The following is a 9956-nucleotide window of genomic DNA, read 5'->3' on the forward strand; positions in this document are numbered from 1 at the left end:
TGCTTTTGTGCAGATCTTAGTTGTAACAGTATGGCCAGCAAAGCCTAAATAAGTTTACTATCTGGCCCTTTACAGTGCATATTAAGTGCTGTGGAGTCGGTTGTGACCCATAGCGACCCTGTGGAGGGTTTCCAAGGAGCAGCTGGTGAGCTTGAACCGCCACCCGTGCGATTCCAACTGATCTTGCAGTCAATCTCATTAACCCACAATGCCACACCAGGACTCCATTACAGTGCTTAGAGCTTTTGAATTAAAGTAGAAACAAGACATGACCAACCTGTCTACATTGTTTTTGTTTTTGTTTTTTTTAGTTCACTCCAGTTCACCCCTGGGTTAGAGGATGGGAATGATTCAAATAAAGCATAGGCGAGAAAGTGCATTCCTGTCGAGAGGATTAGTTTGAGATGAGAGAGTGGGACAGTGAATACTGGATGTGTGTGAGAGCTGAAATGATGGTCTAGCCCAAGATAGGCATAAGATGAAAACCCTTGTCAAGCTCTTAGCGCAGTGGGTACTGGTGTGACTCACGGCAGAAGCTAGACAGATCTAGAGAATGATCAGATGATGGCTGCATGGGATCTGGTGGTGAATGGCCTTGGGCCTTGGAAAATGAGAGTTGAAGCACAAAGAACGAACAGATTTTGTTTCTCTTTTGGAAACTAATGTTTCTTATTTTCTCTTGCATTTCTAGAAGGCCTTTGAGCCCTACCTTGAGATTTTGGAAGTATACTCTACAAAAGCCAAGAATTACGTCAATGGGCATTGCACCAAGTATGAGCCGTGGCAGCTGATTGCCTGGAGTGTGGTGGGGACCCTACTGGTCATCTGGGTGTATAAGTTTATCTTCCAATCAGAGAGTAAGTATACTGCCTTCTTGTTAAAGGCAGAGTGACATTTGACTAGCTTTGGGACTTGTGACTGATGGGCTAACTTCTTTCTTTTGGTTCTGATTTTTTGAATCTGTGTAAATTGGGAGCTGTGCAGTGTCTTCTGGATGGTAAAGTTATAATAGAACCATTACACTAGTCTGTATGATGTTTATGTTGATTTTCTGGATTTGCCGCTTACGTAAAAGTGCCTTAGAAATATTATTAAGATCCACAGATATCCTTGGAGTGTGGTTTAAACCTTCTTGAATTCCAGTTTCTTAGCCGGAGCATAACTGTCTTACTTGGAGTTCCTAAAGCAGGAATTTGCTTCTTTCATGTTGATTCATACTTATTCATACAAAAGTGAAGTGAAATTAGAACAGCACTCATGCAGCCGCCGTTTGTGTATCTGTTATGTGCCTGGTTCTGTGCTGTGGCTCCTGGGATGCCCATACAAGTAATACAGGGTCTCTGGTAGTACCGTGGGTTAAGCATTGGGTTGCTAGCCCCAAAGTCAACTATTCAAACCCATCAGCCTTTCCGTAGGAGAAAGATGAGGCTCTTTTCTCCCATAAAGAACCCCTATTGGAGCAGCATTACTCTGTCCTGTAGAGTTGGAATAGACTTGAAGGTAGTGGGTTGCAGGGGTGGGGTCCTCTTAGTTGAACTGTTCTATCAGGGACTCTGCACTTTGAGCTTCTGGGGCAGTGACTCAGGGACCTCAGTTGATATAGGAACGAGGAGACTGTTTTTAAGAGTACCGTAGATGAGCGATATATTAATGATCACCTTTGTTGTTGTTGTTAAGTGCCGTTAAGTTGATTCCGACCCATTGCACCCCTGTATAGGGTTTCCAAGGAGCAACTGGTGAGCTTGAACCACCGACCTTGCAGTTCAAACAACTTTGCAGTCTGACATATTAGCTCACAGAGCCACACCAGGACTCCAATGATCAGCTTAGAACTCCTCCGTTCTTTATAAGATTTAAGCCCCTCTTAGCCACCTCTCTTCTTCCCACTAGAACCTGCTGTATGGTACTTCTTTGTGAATTATTTTACCCTGGTCAGTTGTGCCCACTAGTTTTTGCATGATTTCCCCGAAATACACAAAGTAGGAGTCGTAGTGGGTCATCTGTAACATTCTCCCCACTCCCTTTCCTTCATTCTTTTTTGTTTGTTAAAGTTTTATTATAAATTATGTGATAGTTTACATGGGTACATGGGGGAACATTAGTTTTACATTCATCCTATCGTATATTGTTTCATTGCCATGGTTACAATCCCCTCCATTTTCCTTCATTCTTAGTAAGGTATCTGAGTTCACATTCTTGGGATAAGAACCGGATCCAATTGAAGGGCCCCTTTACCTATACAATTTATATTTTCCTTCCTCTTCCCCCAGGAATGTCAGCTTAGAAGCCAGATGTTGTTTGTCTCTGTACCAGATAGCCATTGATTGATCAGATGTTGTTTGTCTCTGTACCAGGTAGCCATTGATCTGTTCAAGGCCTAGTAAACATCACAAAACCTGCCAAGCAAGAAGTGATTTTCAGTTCTTAGAGCTTTTGAATTAAAGTGGAAATGAGACGTGACCAGTCTAGCTACACTTTTTTGCTGTTCACCCCAATGTAAAAAAAAAAAAAGTCTTTAAGTTTCTACTCTTAGACCTTCTCATAAACTCTGATGGCTTTACCTTTCTGTTGCCTGTACTCATTGGTTTAGCTCTGGATGAAACCCTTGTGTTTCTGAAAAGGATTATTCCTTTCACAAGAAACATTTGATTTGATGAACATGGTGTTTATCATCTTGCAAGAAGTGACCCATTCCAAAGGACTCTAAAGAATAGCAATAAACATGCTTTTCTTTCTTTCAAAAAATATAAACAGACAGCATTCCACATAGTTTATTTCTCACTGTTCTCCTGACAGATGAACATTATTCAAGAACTTATTGTGTACACAGATAAGAAGAAACATACAAAATGTTTTAAATGATGCACAACAAAATCCAGCAGTATAAAAGAATGCATGTGAACTCTTGCTCACTACGCAGACTAAATTTAATCACTTGTTTAAATAGTAATAAAAATACAATCTTTTATGGATCTTGTGCAGACAACAAAAGAGGGGAAATTATTACCATATATATGATTTTTATATCAGGCAGTTTTCTTTGATGAGTTGCACTGACAACTCTAAACACAGAGTCAGAAGGTTGTGCGTTTTAAAGGGATTAATGTTGTGAATTAGAGACTTTACACAGTTACTACCACTGGCACTTTTCATCATAGTTTGTACACATCACATGATCATCTTATATAACATTATGTTTTAAAAATATATCTGAGTGACAATTTTATAACATTCACATACCATGAGCTGGTTAAGGAGGTATTGCCACAGTTGCCTCCTGTAGTGGTTCGCTGTTGGTAATAAAGACAGTTCATTGTGGTTAAAAAGAAGTTAGATATCAATATGGTTAAGCAGCTCTGATTTAGTAAAGGTCATGGTGGCCACCACTGGGACAGTGAGTTCTTTTAAGTGTACATCCTAGAAGCAAACACCATCATTGGTTAAAACTTTGTCTAATTAAGTCAGTTTCTGTGCTGAAAACTATTTCACAACAAAACTGAAAGCTCCTGAACTGTTTTTTATATAAATACTTTATCTTCTCATTATCATATTTATGACCAAGTTCTTTGAAACCTTTGGAATTTTATTGTCTTTAATGTGTGCTCTCATTTCCATCTCATCCATTGAAGGGCACCACCTAAAAAGGCTTTAAGGGAATGGTGAAAAATTCCCCAGGGAAACCCTTTGCTCACCAGGAGTGTTCAGCTGTTGAACAGTGTTTTAGAGCCGCAAAGGTACAGCGTGGTACTTGACGAGAACACTCAGGAAGCTGTCAGACTGTGAGTGTCATTTCAGGGAAAGCAGAGAATCTTTCCATACTGTGTACATAATGAACAATGATACCATTGCTATGTATTGAAGAGGACTAGTAAACAGTGGGCTCCTCCATGTCATCTGTTCGCTGGAAAGAAGTTTGGGTCAAGGTAATTATAACTGGTGCCCCGGGACACACAGTAGTCTCTGTCTAAGAATGTCTCTGACCTATAAATAGGTTCTAATTGGTGATCTTCCTTGTGAATATCTGTTTCATGTAGGCAGTCTGAACAAGCATCACAAAAATCCAAAGACATTTCTGGAGGACAATCCTGACAATGCCACCAACCACCCTGGACAGGTTCTATGCCACAGTTATCGCACTTAAAGCCCACATGTTGCACAAATCCACTTTCAGCTTACATTTGTTGAAGTTTCTGTTTCTTTAACTTTTTAAACTGTAGTAGTGCTTTATATTCAGGTAAGTTCCTATACATAATAGGAATACTTTCTTCATCTGATGCCTCTTCAGTTGCGGTGTTTGCTGTTCTTCCTGGGACTGGAATGTCAGCTTTGGTTAGCTTTATGAACTACTTTTGCACTCGGCTGGCAACCTGTTTTGCTGTCCTATTGCCCAGTTCATCTGCAATCTTCTGCCAGCGCTGAGATTCTACTTCTTCAGGAGGGTATTTCAGGAGTAGTTGTTCAAGCTTTTTCTGTTCTTCTACAGTCCACAATTGGTTAAATGTTTCAGGTTTGGTATCATTACACAGGCATCCTCTTATCATCTGAGGATGACTGTTTGAGCCTTCTGGACCATCACTCAAAGGCAACATAGAGTATGAAAGGGACTCCCCATCCTTCTTAGAATCTAAAGGACATTTTGGTCTAGCAGGTAAACCTACTTTATCAAAAACTAGTTTAACTCTCCTAGTATGCCTTTTTAAATTCTCTTTCAAAGTTTCCAAGGCTACTAGTATATTGGTCCCATGCAATCTCAGGTAACTGAACAACTCTCTGTGGATATGGAAGCCCTATATCAGCTTTCTTCTGGAGTTTTTCCACAAATCCAGTTGGATTTTTTAGTGCTTCCCTCTGGTGTCTGCCTAAACTTTCAAGATCTTGAACTGCCTGAGAACGCTGAGCCTCGAGTACAGCAATGGTGTGTAATAGTCTCTGATAACTGTATAACCAAAGATCTAGTCATTGTGGAATTATTATCTCTTTTGTTTATATCCTGAAGGAGTTGGAGCTATGATCTAGAATAAAGCTTAGGCAATCAGGGTTTCAGACTTTGAGCTTCAGCCATGGAGAATACTAGAACTTCCTAATTTCCTTTTTTATAAAACTTCTTATAAGTGTTTCACCTAGTATTTGATTCCCAAGCGTCTGCATTTATCTGTCATCATTGTTAATGTCCATTTTATATTGATACTTCAGTTATCAATTATTTATATGGTTGTACGGGCACAACTTGGTATCTTTCGTGCGGGGCTGGACGCCGTGGACCACTCCTGGAGGCGCCACCGCCGTGGTCACTCTCCACCCTGGCCACTCGCTTTTCTTTTTAAGAAGGAACATTTGTGAAGACACGTTCATTGTCTTTGCTGTGATTTTGGCTTATGTTGAGGTGTTAGCTTTTGTTTTCAGTTCAGCAGTTCTGTGTGCCCATGAATGTTGCTTAACTGGTAGGCAAGGCACAGCCTTGTTAGGCTTGCCTGCATTTGTGTCCAAATGGACTATGCTGGTTTCTGAGCACCCATGAGAACATTATTAAGTAGTATCAGTTTCTTAATAGGAGACTATATCTGAACTCTGTGAACTGGCCTCCAAGCCATTTGCAGTGGTTTTGTTTTTTATAACTTGCATTTTCTCTTATTACCTGTTCACTATAAGAAATTTTGACAATATGGAGATAAGCCATAAGACCAAATTAAAGTCTTGTTACCAAGAGATAATCATTATTTATGGATCAATATCAGACTCAAAAACTACATAGAATGTCGTTTTTGTAGGTGAAAGTTGATTTGATACTGGCAGTTTCATACACACATACATACAATATACTTTTTATTTTGTAAATTTTCGCAAAGATGTCTTCCCTCCAGTGTCTGAGGATAATTCTGATAGGACTGCCATTTTTTTTCAGTGCCTTGCTCATATAGAAGTATTTCCATGTTGCTGAACAATTAAATTACAATTGTTAATAACTTGCTCTAGAGGAGTCTGAAGTTTGGACTAGTGATAAACTTTGCTGATTTCTGGAATAAGATGGATACTGTGACAGATAAGAACTGGGCAAGTCTCAGGAGAGTGGGCCCGTGGAGTGATGTGGGCAGAGGTTAGCTGTTCTCTAAGTAATTATCTCTGCTTTAATACTGCTCCGTGATTGTAAGCTGATAGTATTTTTACTGTTGATTGTAACTTGGGATTGTCCATAGTGCATCAACAGAAATCAATTTTATGTCGTGGGAAGAAGTGGCAAACACTCCTCGCTTCTAGTGTGCCATCTTGTGTAACATCCTAGCCTGTTTTCCTCACTACACAATGGGCATAGTAATACCTGCCTGGCGTCTTCATAGGGGTAAATGAGGATCATGGCACAGTTCATGTGGCAGGAATTTGTAAACTACAAAGAGTCATCTGCTTTACTTCTTACTGGTATTTCCTGTTTGTTACTTTAAGCATTTCTAAAGTACTTTCTTGTTGTTCCTCTGGGAGTTACATGTTTGTGACATGATACTATATTTTCAATGACTCTGGTATTGACCTCGATATTGTGAATGAAGCAAAGCTTTCTAGATTTTAATTTGTGGCTGGGGCACAAAATGAGGAGAAAGTGCTACCAACATCCTTTAATAATCAGAACCTGAAATTTACCAAGTCTGAAACTAGGAAAATTAGAGGTTGTCAGAAACGACATGGAATGCATCAACATCAGTATTCTAGGCATTAATGAGCTAAAATGGACTGGTATTGATCATTTTGAATCTGACAATCCTGTGGTTTACTATGCCATTCCTATGCCAGGAATGACAAATTGGAGAGGAATGGGCGTCACATTCATCATCAGAAAGAACATACCAAGATCTGTCATGAAGAAGTAGTGATAGGATAATATCCATACATTTACAAGGGAGACCAGCTAATACCACTATTATTCAGATTTATGCACCAAACACTAAAGCCAGTGATTATGAAATTGAAGAATTCTAACAAATTCTTCAGTCTGAAATTGATCAAACATGCAATCAAGATGTGTTGATAGTTACTGGCAATTGGAATACAAAAGTTGAAAACCAAGAGGAAGGATCAGTAGTTGGAAAATATGGCCATGGTGACAGAAACAATGCTAGAGATCACATGATGCAATTTTGCAAGACCAATAACTTTATTTATTGCAAATACCTTTTTAAACAACATAAAAGACAACTGTACACATGGACATCATCAGATGGAATCAACAGAAATCAAACTGACTACATCTATGGAAAGAGTAGTGGTTATGAATTGGGATGGGAGCCGCAAGGTCAACAGTTCGAAACTACCAGCTGTTCCATGGGAGAAAGATGAGGCTTTCTGCTCCCGTAAAGATTTACAGCCATGGAAACCCTGTACAGGGTCGCTATGAGTCAGAACGACTCCACGGCACATAACCACCACCGCCACTATGGAAAGAGAAGGTGGAAAAGCTCCATATCATCAGCCAAAACAAGGCCAGGGGCAGACTGGAACAGACCATCAATTGCTCATATACAAATTCAGGCTGAAGCTGAATACAATTAAAATAAGTCCCCGAGAGCAAAAACAACTCAAGCCAGACTCAGAAGAGGATGTAGAACTAGGGATATCATTGCTGATGTTAGATGGATCTTGGCTGAAAGCAGGGAATACCAGAAAGATGTATATTTGTGCTTTATTGACTATACAAAAGCTTTCAACTGTATGGGTTATGACAAACTATGAATAACATTGCAAAGAATGGGTGGGTATTCCAGAACACTTAATTGTGCTCATGACAAACCTGTACATAAACTAAGAGGCAGTTCTTAGAGCAGAACAAGGGGCTACTGAATGGTTTCAAATCAATAAAGTTATGTGCTTAGTTTGTTTCCTTTCACTGTATTTATTCAATGTAGGCTGAGCAAATAATCCAAGAATGTGGATTATATGAAGAACATGGCATCAGGATTGAAGGAAGACTCATTAACAATCTGCTATATGCAGATGACAGAACCTTGCTTGCTCGAAGCAGAGAAGACTTAAAATACTTACTGGTGAAGATCAAAGACTAAAGTGTTTTGTATAGGTTGCACCTCAGTGTAAAGAAAACAAAAATCCTCACAGCCAGTCCAATAAATAACATAATGATAAGTGGAGAAAAGATTGAAGTTAAGGTGTTCAAGAGCAAAGATACCAGTTTTAGGACTAAGGTGTACTTGACCCAAGTGTTAGTATTTTCATTTGCCTTATGAAACTTGGGCGATGAATAAGTAAGACACTAGAAAAATCGATGCATCTGAGTTATGGTGTTAGAGAAGAATATTGAAAGTACCATGACTGCCAGAAGACTAAACAAATCGCTGTTGGAAGAATGCTTTTTAGAAGCCAGAATGGCCAGACTTTGTATCTCATATTTCAGACATGTGATCAGGAGGGATCAGTGTGTCCTTGGAGGACATCATGCTGGTAAACTGGAGGGTCCTTGATAAAGAGGAAGACCCCCAATGAGATGATTGACACAGTGGCAGCAACAATGGGCTCAAACAAAACAATTGTGAGGATGGCAGAGGATTGGGCAGTGTTTGCCTCTGTTTTGCACAGGGTCACTATGAGTCAGAACCAAACTCTATGGCATCTAACAACTTTCAGTTTCTTGTTTTGTAGTTTTCTTTGTACGGGTATTTTGTCTCTCTGTTTAGATTCATTTCTCCATATTTCATCTTTTAGATGGCTATTGTAAATGGTATTGTTTTCCTTATTTTCTTTTCAGTGTTGTTTAGTGTAAAAGAATCCAGCCGACTTTTGGTATGGTAATCTTATACCCTGCCACTTTGTTGCGTCTTTCAATTAGTTCCAGTAATTTTCTTGCTAAATCTGTGGGATTTTCTTTGTATAGAATCATATACTCTACAAATAGTTCTCCTTCTTTGCTATTTTGGATGCCTTTAATTTCCATTTCTTGCCTTATTGTTCTGGGTATGACTTCCAGTATATTGTTGAATGTTGTTAAGTGCTGTCGAGTTGGTTCCGACTAATAGTGAGCCTGTATAGATGGGTTTTCAAGGAGCGGCTGGTGAGATGTTGAACCGCTGACCTTTTTCAAACCCATCTTGCAGAGCAGTGCTTTATCCTACAGTCCCACACCAGGACTAGGGCATCCTTATCTGCTTCCCAGTACTTTCAGACTCTGTTGAGACTAACGTTAGCAGTTGGTTGGTTTCGTAGGCTTTTGCTGCTGTGCGCCCTTGAATCAATTCCCACTCATAGTGACCCTGTATAAGGTTTTTAAGGCTGTAAATATTTCTGAGAGTAGCAGAAATTCTCATCTTTCCTCCTTGGAGCTGCTGTTCGATTTATATTGTGGTTAGCAGTCCAACGTGTAACCCACTCTGCCACCAGGGCAGTTTATGAATAGCACTTTTTTTTGTTGAGAAATTTCCCTTCTATTTTTATTTTGTTGGGAGTTTTTATCAGGAATGAAAGTTAGATTTTAACAAATGGCTTTTTGGAATTTATTGATATGATCATGTGGTTCTTTCTCTTTGTCTCATTTATGTAATGGTTCCACTGATTGTTTTTCTAATACTGAACTACCCTGGTTTTAATCCTACTTGGTAATGATGAATTTTTTTTTTTTTTTGGATACATTGTTGAGCTCTATTGAGTCAGATTTTGTTGAGTATTTTTATATTTGTGTTCATGAGGGATATTGGCCTGTGTTGTTTTTTATTAGTGATGTCTTTGCCTGCTTTGAAGAGCCTTGGTGATGTTTGGGTGTTAGGCATCAGATTGCTGACTGTAAGGTTGGTGGTTCAAATCCACCAGCCCCTCTACAGGAGAAAGCTAAGACTGCCTACTCCTGTAAAGATGTATAGTCAAGGTGTCTGGGGTCAGATTGCGGGTTTTATTTGGTTTTGGTGTTGCCTGATTTTGGTATTAGGGTTATGTTTGCTTCATAAAATGAATTTGGGAGTATCCCA

At 39.4% G+C, this 9956-nt stretch overlaps 1 protein-coding gene across 1 annotated transcript in view; it reads left to right on the forward strand.

Annotated features, from left to right (window-relative positions):
• Positions 1 to 697: 697 nt before the first annotated feature.
• Positions 698 to 9956, forward strand: part of SGPL1 (sphingosine-1-phosphate lyase 1) — a 57699-nt gene continuing 48440 nt past the window's right edge. The window contains exon 1 of the mRNA XM_006835859.1: positions 698 to 857. The gene's annotated coding sequence lies outside the window, so the exon portion shown is untranslated. The remainder of the gene's footprint in view (positions 858 to 9956) is intronic.

Source organism: Chrysochloris asiatica, unplaced genomic scaffold, assembly GCF_000296735.1.
Source record: "Chrysochloris asiatica unplaced genomic scaffold, ChrAsi1.0 scaffold00020, whole genome shotgun sequence".
In the NCBI taxonomy this organism is placed as follows: domain Eukaryota; kingdom Metazoa; phylum Chordata; class Mammalia; order Afrosoricida; family Chrysochloridae; genus Chrysochloris; species Chrysochloris asiatica.